The sequence below is a fragment of the Cupressus sempervirens genome, chromosome 1, assembly GCF_028749045.1.
Source record: "Cupressus sempervirens isolate cs-2001-9-10 chromosome 1, ASM2874904v1, whole genome shotgun sequence".
NCBI lineage: Eukaryota > Viridiplantae > Streptophyta > Pinopsida > Cupressales > Cupressaceae > Cupressus > Cupressus sempervirens.
This window is the reverse complement of record NC_143118.1, coordinates 180,314,875-180,329,188: the sequence shown is the minus strand read 5'-3', so window position 1 is coordinate 180,329,188 and position 14,314 is coordinate 180,314,875. Positions and strand designations below refer to the sequence as shown.

Below are 14,314 nucleotides of genomic sequence, written 5' to 3'. Positions count from 1 at the left end.
TTAGGAGCCAACCCTATTAAAGGTTAAAAAACACACTGTTAGGTGTGACCTTGTTAAAGGATTTAAATCACCCTATTAGGTGTGTCCTTGTTAGAGGTCTTAAGACACTTCAATATAGAAATGCTACCTAGTTAGAGGATTTACAAAAATGACTGTTAAGTCAACTCTGTTAAGAAATTTATTCAGTACTATAATTCTTAGAGAGTAACTATTGTGGTCTCACAACACATGCCCCATTCCTCACTAGGAATGGGGACCCCCTACTTTTTTCAGACTCCCGAACTCACAAGTTTGAGAGTTGATAAAAAGTGTTAGAATCAAAAAACACAAAAAAATAAAATAAAAAATTAGAAAAACACAAAAAAAAAAACAAAAATTTCAAAAGGATGAAAAAATTGAAAAAGACAAAGCGCTATGCATTTGCACTACTATGTGCATGCCCAAAGCATTGCACACAACATGTTTGCACTACAACACACATGCACACAAAGCGTCACGTGTAGTGCATTCCCACCACAACACACACCCAAAAGTGTTGTGTGTTAGCGTCGTCCGTGGGTGCTCTCTCAAAGCACCACACGTTTACGCGTGTGCCCGTGAAGTGCTATGCATTCACTCCCATGAAGTGTCATGCATTTGCTCCACTTCACGTGCGCATTGCTCATGCCATGCAACACACACGCCCCCGCTCACCTCGTCAAAAAATATATTAAAAAAAGGGGATGCACCTAGAGGTGCGCCAAAATGTTTCTTTCAGAGGTGCTAAGTATTTTTTTAGGTGTTTTAACAGGGTTTTTCTTTCTTTTTCTTTTCTTTATCATCATTAGTGTTTTTCTTAATTAAGCATTTTTATCTCTCTAGACTAATGTTTTCTTCTTTTTGTAGGTAAAAAAAAGGCATCCTTAACTTGTCGAGGTCATAACTTTTGACCTAGAGCTCAAAATTCAAATCTGTTTACACAATTGGAAAGAAGAACTGAAGATCTAATTTCAATCCCTAATATAGTGAGCCTTTAGCTACCCAATTTTAGGGATCGATGAAATTTTCAACCTGATATTTTGAGTAGAAGATATTTGAAAACGCCATTTAAAAATGCCTAGAAAAACTTGCTAAAAAATATGAAAAAGTTTCAAACATTTGATCATTTTGGATAATCTGGATCACTTGGTTTCTTGCTAGGAAGGATTGGGTAGTTGGAGAGAAGACAAAGGTTGAAGATACAGAGGTTGGACCCATGAAGCGAAATAGATTCCTCATCTTATGTAGCTATTAATGAAAAGATTTAACACAAATGCCTTGGGATTTTAGATTGAAGAAGTAGAAGGAGTTCCAGTTTATGAAAGTGATTGGCTATAAAGGGGGTATAAATCATCAAAAAGGGGCAAAGTATGTACACAAAAAGTGATCTAAAATCTCATTTGAGAAAAACCTAGAAACTATTTTCAAAATGGAGAACTTTGATTTTTTGGTGAATTGAGCTTCCGAGGTGCACAGGTTCATAGCTCTATAGTCAAAGGTGCACCGACAGTTAACTACTTGTTCCAAAAATAGTGCTTTCCATGCAATAGGAACACATTGTGACGATAGTTTAACTTCAACACATGCTTAGTAAAGGACCAACTTCTATTTTTGGCACCTCCAAATGCTCCTACTTCGACTAAAGGCTTCCTCCTACTTTCTCTCTCATGTTTTCTTTGTTTTGGACATGTAAAGGGCTCATGCATCCAATTAATGAAAAAAATATGGATGGAGTCCCTCTAAGCACTAGATTAATTATTAGTCTGTATATATTTAGTTTGTTTTAATGTTTTAAAAGCATTTTATTGCATGAAGATATCTCTCACTCTCAACACAAATTGAGAAGATGATTTCTTATAAATACCCCATTATAAAATGTAAAAAGGGCCACCATTATTATGTAATAAAATTATGCTTTTGGTGCTTGCATTTGGAGTGTAGTGATTCTTGCCTAAATGTGTCATTATTTTGTGAATTTTATTCATGAGATTGTGATTGAGCCAAAAGTTTATTGCATTGTTTTAGGTTGTGTGATCTTTTAGTTCTTGTGTTTACTACAGATTTATGAATTCCACTAACATAATGAGCTTGAGAAGAGATCATCAAATTGTGTCTGCATAGCCTTTTGTCTCACATAAGCATACTTTCTGTGGCCTTGCAATTCGATGAAAGGTGAAATATCATACGATTGTTAAAGTTTCTCACCGACGATTGCATTAGTGGATTCTAGGAAGCGTTGCTCCTATTTTCATTGGTTTCCTACCAATTTCTTCAAAAATTTAACTCACAACATGTTGTTTTCTGTAGCTTATGTCCATTTAGAGTTTCAATTTCATATTATTTTCTTTCAGTTTCTTTATTTTCTTTGCTAACCCCTTGTTAGAATGGGAACTCATTTTAGTTGCACTGTTAGGTTTCATTCATTAAAAAAGCTAGAAAATACAAAAATATTGTTCTTTTGTGTGTGATTTTGAGACAACAAATATATATACTTTATTTCAAGATTATAATCAGAACTAGCAAAGGCCTCCTTGTGAACAATCACATTTATCTTCAACTGAGAAGATTTTGGTACGTCACAAGACAAATACTGAACCTTGGAGTTGATCCCAAAGAGCTTAGCTTTTCAAGAGAGGAATTGTGTAATAGATTCCTGTTGTTGACCTCGTGCAAAATGACCGCCCAACAGTAACAATTATTGACCTAATTTATGAAGCAACTAGATTACATATTCAAATAATTGTTCTAGCTTATCCTTTAGATACTCCTTAGAATATTCTTTGCAGCAACTTGTATACTCTACTCTAAATCAGATATCCTTCTCTTTTCGCATCTTATCTTCTTCATCACTTTCTCATATTTAATCCACAACTTGACCTTATATATATATGAAATCTAATGTCAATTCAGCTTGGATACCTTTCAAATAAAAAAATAACATCCACTAAGTTGGTTTGCATAAACCAAAAAATGGATAAAATCAATATATTGAAGGTGGGCTAAAACTGGGTCACTCAGTTACCACTGAACTATTTTGGTAATCAACTTGACTTGGTTTACTAGGAATTCTTGAAATTCTCTTCTTCTAAACTTTTTCTCAATGAAAACTGGAGTCTTCTGAACTCAGTTCCAACTAGAAATGCTCAGTTAGAGTATAATATTTGTATAACAACAATGACAATATTCAATTGAATAATTTTTATCAATAGGACATGAACAACTAGATTTTCTCTTCCTTATACTCTCTAAGTTCCTTTGAGTTACTTGGGATATTTTTCTCTTTTTGATATCCATTGAATTTTTTATCCATAAAGTGGATGAAATGAGGTTGTAAAATTTGGCTTCTATATATTTAATTTTTATTTGAATGCTTTATAGTAATTCTGAGTTATTTTTAGAGTTTGGAGTCTAAGTAAGAAAATCATAATCATTAATTTGATTTTTTTAATAGTTAACATAGAAATATACATAGTTTTTATACATGTATGCGTTTAATTAGATTCGTAGGGATGTGGCATTGATCCTAGTTACAAAAGATCATAGATAGAATACAAAATTTAAAAGGAAAATATGGAGGAAAGGGATTTTATGGAGTTGGGGATTCAAGCAAAGGTGACAAAGATGGGGAATCAAAAGAGGATGACCAAGATGGAGGAAAAGGATTTTCAGGGTATGTTTCCCTTTGGGGTGTTGCATCCAGTTTTAAACTGTCAGCGGCTTCATGTGATATGGTAGTTTAGGTCCCTATTGCTTTCATAGGAGAGAGGCTTTTTTGGTGCAATAATTCTCTTCCTCCTTAGTCTCCTATAGGGAGGTCTATCTTTGGTAGATTTGGTGGCTTTTCTGGGTAGCTAGAGTTCTCTATTATTGATACCCACTATGCTTTTTGGGTTCAAAAACTTGGTTTGCATCACTATCTCTACCTCTTGGGGATGTGTTATTGATTGGTCTCCTCTTTTGGGAAGTAATGTTGTTTTATTTTGACTAGAATTTTTGAGCTCACTTCTCTTTTGGCTCTATCTTTGGGCTTTAGAAATTTTATGAGTCTAATATGAACTTGAGGCCTTGGCCCATTTTTGGTTGAGATTCTCCTTCGGTTATATTTTTTGTGTGTTTCCAAGTGTGAGGGTTTTGGTGAGATTATTTCTCTTTTGTTGTTACTTTGATGGCTTTGAATACCCATGGTGATCTAGGTATTTTCCGTTCATTGAGGATGTCAAATTTTTATGCTCATGTCTCCTTTTGGGCTTGTTTGTTCCTTGGTTATCCTCTAGGGTTTTAGGTGATGTTGGTGGTTTAAAAGGGCCTTCCTTGGCTCTTAGTTGTATTTGGTTAAGTAAATATTTTCTCTCAAGGGTTCTTCCCCATTTTAGAGTCATGGGCTTCTTAGTTTTTATTATTTGGTGGACTTTGATATCTTCTCTAATTCTACCCTTGGAGACTTTTATAGAGGTTAGGTTTCTCCTTTCACCCTTGTGGCATCTTTTGGAGGTTCTCTGGCATGAGGGATCTCTTTTTCTACTTTGACACTCTAATCCTATGGATGTGGATATGTCATGTATTAAAGGGATGATATACTTTGCAGGTGAAGTTGTTGGAAAATTGGACATGGCCTCTACTGATCCCAGTACCTAAAAGGTTGGGGGATTTCAGTGGCAGTCCTTTCTAAACTTTTTATCCCTCCCCTTTGCCCTATCGAGGTGGGATCCCTTTCTATAGAGGTGAAAGGGAGCTATGAAGGACAGTTGGGCTTTGCATCCTTTCTTTTTTCTTGGGGAGTCAATTTCTATACCAAAATTTATGCTTTCATGTTAAATTTTAGAATTGATATGGAGAGGTTATTCCTATCCAAGGGATTCAACTAGTTAATGAATATATTTTTGGTGTGGATGAGTGACCAAGTGGTGAGAAGAAGCTTAGATTGTTTATGAGATATGATATTGACTTATTTTGACTGGTATTTTTGTACCTCTGATCCACAGGTTTAGGTATGGGCCCCCCCTTCATTGGGTAAGTTGTTACTATATCAAAAGGCTCCCTTTTTCCTCTTGTTTAAGAGAAATATGTCCTCTCCTAGATGAAAGACTTGGAGTGTGTCATTTTCTTCCTTCATGATCTTTTTGATGGTGAGATTGTCTCCTAAAGAGATGGAGTCCACACTTGTGATTCTGGTGTGTGAGGTGATCTATTTTGAAGGAGATGATAGTTGGGCTACTAGTAGTGATAGCACTAATATTTGGAAGATTTAGACCTTTGGCTATGATGGTGAAATAAGGATAGGCTATTGGGTGGCCTAAGGTTGGTTACTAGGATTTTTTAGGATGATTTTGTCTCCCCTTTTTTTTTCCTTCATGTGACTCAGTGATTTTTGTTAGTTTTAACAGGCTCACCTAGCTCCCTTGTTCTTGTTTTTAGTTAAAAAATGCAGCTAGTATGGGGGCTTTTCCTGTGATCATCTTTAATATTGTAGACCATGGTTGGTGGTGTTGTCACATTTAGAACTTTGTATTTGATATAGGTAGACCTTAGGTTCTATTTTTCTTGTTGTGTGGCATTAGGTGTTGTTAATGTTTAGCAGTGTCTAGGTTGTTTGTCCCATGAGTCAACACCCTCTTGCTACTTTCTTTATCAAAAATAAAAAACCACCTGACTTACAAAAGAAAGGCAAGAACCTAGACAAGTTAACTAAGACTAGAAAATTATAGATTAGCACACTAAATAATTAGGCTCAAAAGCACACCCAAAAAAACTATGTCCATTTTCATATGCAAGTATGTGTAGGATCATAGTATGCCAAAAAGTGGCAATGAGAAAAAAAAAAATTCACTCATCAAAAAGTGCACTAAAAAACATGTTGACCTTTTAGTGGACATGGGTGTTAGTACATTTGGCCAAACTAAAAGTCAAAGAACAAGACTAGTTAGATATATGATTTGATATCAATTATCCATTTTTTACTTGTAATTACAATTTAACTACAGACTAAATTTCTCACTTATTATTATGAAAACTTGAGAAACACAACCCTATCAAATATATGATGTTAAATCAGATATATGTTGTTCCCATAGAAAATTTCTTTCAATTTTCAATAGGTATGTTCAATTTTTTTTTAAAATTGCTATTTGATGTTTTTAAAATGAAACAGTAGTTTTTTAGATAAAAACTAGGGTTTGTTTTATTTTGTTTAGAATTTTTAAAAAGTGGTTGTAATTACATATTTATTTTTATTGTAATTAGAAATGGACTCAAAAATATATATAAAAACCTCCAAATAATCTTGCAAAAAATATGCAACCACCTTAAAACAATCCTCCACCTCTAGAAGACCAACCAATCCTAAACCCTTGACTTTAGAGGATCTTATAGGAGAAAATATGCATTATCTTATTGGATTTAAAATTACATATGCCAATGTTCCCATAGTGAATCCCATATTTTCCACCTTGAACTTTATTATTGAAAATATGGAGACAATTACAAAGTAACATAATGTTGCACTTCTTTGGTGCAATTTCATACACACATAGTTTAACAATGAGCTTGATCATGACCAGTTTATGAACCTAAATATAACTAAACATGACATATGTAAAAAATTTGTGGATCTAGAAATAGGGTTAAAATTTGATCCAACAAAGCCAAGTTGATAACTAAGTGGTGTAAAAATGATGCAATACATGAGCACTTTTGGGTCTGCTAGTGGATAGTTTTTGATAGACCACCCCACAATAATTTGGATGTCCCAATATATTTTTTGAGAAAATTGTATGCTAGGTTTGTGCATGGTCATAAGGAAAACTATTGGAGCATGATATTGAACCAAGGTCTAGGCTTACTTATGCTCCTCAGGAGATGCCATGGGCACACTAGGTGAAATCCTTCACATATTTCCCCATGATAGTTTACCCCCTCCTTTAGTGAAACATCCTAATATTAATGTTGATTACAACTCACATACTATTAGAGAAATTCAAACGTTAAACAATCTACTAGTTGGATAGAGTGCAACATTTTTTCCTCCTTGTGTTGATGATTTTGGCCCTTCCACATCCTCCATGAGTTCACAGTTTTTGTGCACCCCATATTTTCATTATGCCCAAGACTTTTTACTTAGGTCCTTTGAATGATACTAATGCAAATGACTATGTATTCAAGGTGCATGATACAAAATAGGATGCTAGAGGACCTGAAGCACCTCATGGAGAGGTGCATCAACCAAGAGATAAGGAAGGGCGTACAAAACCATGAACTCCTATAGTTATAGTAAGACTAAAAATTTATTTTTCATGTTGTATTTAATTTCAAACATTCATATTTTTAGTAGAACTTACTTATAATGATTTCCCACTTAGTTGATGATAGAGTAGGAGATGGCATATGTGGAGGGGTCCATGCTTTCAATCATTTCATTTGGCCTTGAAACTTCCATGGTACATATGTTTTAATATAATAATTGGTTTCCTTTTTTATAATAGTATATACATGTGTCTTCTAATTGGTATTACATACAAGTGTAGCTTTTATCAACTTCCATTGGGGGACAATGCGAGGGGGTCCATGCGTCAAGCATGAAAAATGGGATGGTAATCAAGTATTGTAGATTTTTTATGCATATGTATACTTATCATGTATATATACACATTTTAATTTACATATTTTTTTTGATATAGGGTGGTTTTTGATAATATCAAGATACTAGTTTGCCAACATAAAGCCACAAATGTCTCAATTTATAGTGATAGCCCCAATATATATATATATATATATATTTATAAATTTTTTTGTTTTTATTTTACTATCAAGTATATCCATGATCAATTCATGATTGTATGAATTATCTTTTTTTTTTTTTTTTTTCTAGGTAACCCCTAGCTGTAGAGAGGTACAACACCAATGCTTTGTATCATTGTCGACCCAAGTGACATTGCATGAAGATAGTTCACCACAAGTAAGTTTTAATGTTAGTTCAATTATTTTGATAATATATTTTTCTACTACTAAGGATTTTAAATTTAATAGTATAACCCCTAGATAAATCTTATGGTTTTAAACATATGCGAGTGAAAGGTGAGATTGGTTCTGTTGTCCCTTTGCTACCAAGGACATATGTTAGGACTCTTGCCCACAAAAGGAGACAAAGAGGCAAGGTACAACAGAATTCAATTTTAAAAATTGTTGACTAAGAGTATGAGCTTTTATTTTTTATTTGTAGAAACCATATAAATTAAGTACTCTAATATGGGGTTTCACTTTTGTATTCATGTTGGATGCATTGGAGCCAAACATTACTTTGAAGAGGCTCCATTTTGATGATCCGCCAGTGTATTTGTAGTTATATCTTATTTTGAGACATCAAATGACACATTTTGAGATGGTATATGCCATATTGTATGTAGTTATATAGATTTTGTAAGGATTTTGAGATGATATGTCCCACATTTTGTATAAAATAATTTCATACATACATACATACATGTGTGTGTACATATATGTATATACATATACATACATATATATACATATACATATACATATACACAAACATACATATATATGTATATGTGTATAGATTTGTGTGTGTGTGTGTGTGTGTGTGTGTGTGTGTGTGTTACAAGATAGGGTTATTGTTGCACCAAAATATCAACCTATCAATGCATGATACAACCACTAGACTTATAGAACATGGGAGGAGATTAAGCCATTTCATGAATCCCAAAGGGGAAGATTGATAGTTAGTCCAACAATCCCCCTCCCCCTCCTCAACATTACTTGAGGAGATTCAAACTTATGACCAAGCTCTAATACCACTTGTTACAAGCTAAGGTTGTTATTGCACCAAAAAATCAACTTATCAATGTCTGATACAATCACTAGACTTATAGAACACAGGAGGTAGTTAAGCCATGTCATGAATCCCAAAGGGGAACATTGGTAGTTAGTCCAACTATATATATATATCTGTGTGTGTGTGTGAAAAACGTTCATTTACATATATTATATCTTTTTCATGCATTGTACGTATGCATTATTTACATATTATATATGTGTCATCCAGTGTATGTATATATGTATATTAATTTCCTTATTATTATATAATTTTCGTGTTTTGTCATGTGTAATAGACCTAACTAGGATTTGTTCCCAAAGAAACTATTGAAAACAACTATTCAATTATATATTGTCATTGATGTTACACAAATATCAAATGCTAACCGAGCATGACTAGTGTCAGCCATGCTCACTTGAGCACTATAGAAGACTTCAGTATCAACTGAGCATAATTTAGAAGGAACCAAGTTTCAATTGGTCATCAAAGGAAGTTAGTATAAATTGAGTTTGGTTTGTTAATGAGGACAATTATTATAACCAAGTTTTGTCTATTATCAAAGGAATTCAATACTAACTGAGTGGCTCATCCAACTATCAACAGATTACTTTTGTCAATTAAATTGTTAATACAAGCTGACTAAATGGATGTCAATAATTTTTATGAAAGGGTATTCAAGTCAACTTGACATTGAGTATGATATATATGAAAGGTCAAGTTATGGTTGAAGTAAGAAATATAGAATAATTTGAAAGAAGCGAAATAAGAAGGGTATATGATTAAGGATAGAGCATCCAAGCTAGAAGACGAAGATAGAAAGAATATTTTGATTAGGAAGGATCAAGAGGATAAACTAGAACAATGATCAAAATCTAGAAAGTCATTTTCTTCATCAATCAATTTGATCATTGTTACTTTCTAACAGTTTTAGCAATGAATAAATCTCTTCACAAAGTTGGCTTAAAAGTCATTGTAAAAATCCTCTAACAAGATGGCATTTCTAGATTGAACTATCTGAAAACCTCTAACAAGACCACTCCTAATAAGGTGATTCAAATCTTCTAAAAGGGTCACACTTAACCATGTGTGTTGTAACCTTTAACAAGGTTGGCACCTAACAAGACTCACTTCAGAAGAGTGAAAAGTCATAACTAGTTACATTGGTGGTTTTCCACTACTACATTTGGGCCCAAAATGTGATGGCCACCTATCATTTGAGCGATAGTAACAAAAATTGGCCCCTGTCAGACAAGTGTTAGACTTTTTCTATCACAAATTATGATGGCAAGGGCATCCTTCGTAATGGCAATGGACAAAGTTGTCATAATTTGGAAAAAATGGGGTGAAGACTTCCTCTTCATGCAGTTGTATTATCGATGTTTTATCATCGCAACTAAGATGACATGCATTTTTAGAAAGTCAATGTAGTTCCGACTACATTGTTGCAAGCTCGAGGGGCATCCATCGAAAGGTATGTCACAATGGTGGCAGTGTCTAATGGCAATGCCATTAGAGTGATCACCATCTATTGGTAGTGATCATCACAATTGCAACTACATGTGACGAAAATGTCATTCAAATGATGGCTACCCATTGGAAAAGTTGTCACAATTGCAATGGATTATTGCATTATTATAAAAACTAAAAAATTAAGATGTTGTTATATGTCTAGTGAGTAGTAGAATGAGCTATCAGAAACCTAAAACTTTCATATGTCTAGGATAGTATTAGGCACAACCATGAAGTTATTAGGTAAAAAATCTTACAAGAATAAAGAGAACTTATGGGAGACAAAGAATATTAAAAATATAACTCAATAAGGGGAAAAAATTGTTATGAGATTGAATAACTAATCCAGCCAATAACATACTTATTGAATATCATGGCTCTAAAATCAAAATTAAATCTGGATCAATTTTGAGTGGAAACATTACAATATATTAGATAACACCTTAGATTATTGTGCCAAGATTATACATCCATATCTAAGATGACAAGTATGATGAAACAAGACACTAAGTAACATAATTAACAAAACAAGTTAATTGTATAAGGGATTTTACAAATCTGTATATCTAGAATCAATAATTACACCATACAAATTAAAAAGCTCATGATACAAGACAAAATATAAAGAGATCCCAAAGGGGGACATTACAATCATATAAAAATAGGAAGAGATACTCCATTATGTCCAATTGATGAAATTCATGCTTGCTGATTTGAATATCAATTATCAGTCTTACATAGGTAGTATATCATCAATATTAGCCATGCAAGCTCCAAATTTGTGATCTAAGTGAAGTATCTATTAGCAAGAAGTATCCTTCATTAGAATTTAAAGAAATCAGTCCAAAATCTTATTGAACAAGATAAGGAATATTATAGGCAAGCAATAGGGCTCCTCTTGGAAAAAATTTTAGTTTTTCCAGTCATTATATGTTTCTCTTAGTTACATATGTTTTTTTAGTCACCATATGTTTTTCCTAGATCACCATATGTTTCTCTCAAGAAACTGACACTTAGCTCTATAAACTAGTATATTGAGCTTATGCCTAAAATATTTCTATTATCTATGGATAAGTATATTTAGGGCCTATTTACTCTTTCTCATGATTTGGCTATTGAAGTGAGGAAATTGGTATGTGTTGCATTGGTTCATCTCCTTAAGGGTCAACCTAATTTCCTACAGCCCTAAATGAAAAATGTAATTGTATCTATGTTGCAAACAAATTAGGATGTTGATGAAGAAGTTTCTCTCAAGTCATGTGAATTCTGGGCTGTATTTTGTGAAGCTCATCTTCATCCACAAGTATTGAGGGAGTGTAATATCCCAAATTTTGACATATATTTTAATAATAAATAAATAAAAATAAATATTATAAGTACACTATAAACCAATAAAGATTATAATATATTTAAATATTATCACATTTGAATATATATACTATTAATAACCAATGATAATATAATATAATAATCTACGAGATATATAATATTAATTATAAGTAATATCAAATAACAATAATAATTTTATAATGTATTTTATATGAACATATTGAAGAATAATATTATGATATCATTGTAATACAAATATGAAAAATAAATAACATATTACTTAAATATGAGAAATGAATATTATTATAGATAATATATAAAGAAAATATACTATAATGATATTACTAATATCATTATTAAATTAATATATGATTATACAATCATTACACAAGTCTAAAACACAATCGACATTATAAATCAAATATAAAATTCTTGAAGGGTCATGCTACACCATAGACATATTTAAGAGGCATGCATAGGAAGGAATAATGTACAACACATTCTCGAAGCATATTATGAATATTAAAAAACTGACTCCACATCAGCTTTAGCAAAGGATAAGGTGAGCATTGGTAGTTAATTTCAACCCAAACACTTGCACTAGTGAGTGCAATAAACAAATTACATATGGATTGCAAAATATGTGTAATCAGCATTCAAAGGGGTGACACCACTGTTCTTGAGAAAATCATAGCTTGGGAAATTAGTATAGCTAAAGATTGAATTGCACAAAGGAAGATATGAATTGAATGAAATGATGTTCAGACTAAACACATCTCACATAATACAACAACAGAAACCAATTATAGTGATTACAATCGAAAAGGAACATAGTAAAGTAATAAGCAACCAGTACATAGATTGGGTAATAAGGAAAGACAAAGTCTTTGATAATCACAGATTGAAACAAAAATACAAAAATGATGTGGATCATTATACAAAGATTCCCAATCAATTAGACATAGAGAAAAGTGCCACGAGTTGCATGGAGATAGAAGGCATGTCAATAGAAGAATTGAATAGGAATTATAAGACGAAATGAAATGATAATGACAACAACATTGGATGTTTCATAAAGTTTCGATGGTTTTAGAAGGAAAGTTGCACCAAACAATGGACCCCCAAAATGGGTTCATTACAGGGAGTTTCTTCCACACTTGATTGTGGTTCTATTGTCAAACATGGTGTATGCAAATAATGATTAGGCACTTGTTGGTGCAGAGGATGATGAAAATGTTTTTGATAGGGATCAAGATTTGAAACCTAGTTATTTTATTCACAAGCACAAGGGGTATATGAAACTTATGATGGAGAAGAGAAAGAAGATATTATCAATTCATGGAATTTGAGAAAATGTAGTGTTTTAGAACTCGATGGTTTCTTTTTTTGTGCCTCTTCTCGATGACAAGTATCTTTTGGAGTGAAATGTCACATGTTGGACTCTTTCTTAGCATAATAAATGATTTGTTTAGGTTGTAGGTCATCTAGAAGGACATGAATATTTTGTTAAGGTAGTTACTGGTCTTCTTAGATGAATTTTAGACAACAACGAGAGATTTTAGGAGGTCTCTTTCTCTTCCTTTTCTACCCTTGAAGAGGAGCTAGCAAGAGAGTTGGCACTACATTTGGAGCTTATTTTACAACACCTTTTGTGTGCCTTTGCTAAATACCAAAGGAAAAATATTTTTATTGTATATGATGTGATTGGTATACTTGAACATTTTGTGGATGGAGGGGGGGAATCAACTAGGAAAAATATCTTGATATTTTCATACCTCCACTAATTACCAAATGGAAACAACACTCAAATTCAGATAGGGATCATTTTACTTTGCTTGAATATTTCATAGCAATAGCATAGGCATTGGGTCTTGTGTTTACTCAATATGTTGAACCTATATTTGTGAGATCAATCAACCTGATATGAATCAAAAGAATTGCAAAGGTTGATCCTATAAAGGTAGGTGACCCATATGATAAGGAGTTTATTTTTTTCTCACTAGACTTGCTCTCCAAGCTTGTTGAAGGCCTTGGAAGTTGAATTGAAAGTCTTGTTACAAGGAGTGATTTTAGAAATCTTCTTTTACAATGTCATAGAGATGAGGCTACTGATGTTTGTCAAAGTGCCATTGTGCTACTTGGTAACTTTGCAAAAGTCTATGTAGTGCATTTGTAACCAAATTTGGCTGATGTCCTAAATGTTTCCACAAAACTACAGCTGGAAAAAGTGAAGAAAATTATTTATATGTGAGGCCTCGCCCTGACCCTTCGTAACCTTAGTTGTTACTTTATCTTTTCGATACTCACGATTCGAGATGTTGAGACATTATTTGATGCTTAGAACATATCATATTATTACATGTTGTGTGATGCTATTTTCAGATATTTGAGTTCGTCGTTTAATGTTTTATGTATATGTATGTTGATGAAATTGGTAAATGTAGGATTGATATTTTGGTTTAGGATATTTTAAATGGTTAAGAATTAAGTAGGATGAAAGAAACCCTGATTTATGTATGTTTCAATTTATGTAAATTTTTGATACGTATATATGTACATGTGAGTTTCGAGACTACTGATGTGTGCAATGAGTGTGCAGATATTTTAGTTGAGGAAACTGATGAAGGA

The 14,314-nt window shown here is 32.9% G+C and overlaps 1 pseudogene; it reads left to right on the top strand.

Moving 5' to 3' along the window:
• Positions 1-3,588: 3,588 nt before the first annotated feature.
• LOC149576732 (transportin-1 pseudogene) lies at positions 3,589-13,937 on the top strand (annotated as a pseudogene).
• The last annotated feature ends 377 nt before the right edge of the window (positions 13,938-14,314 follow it).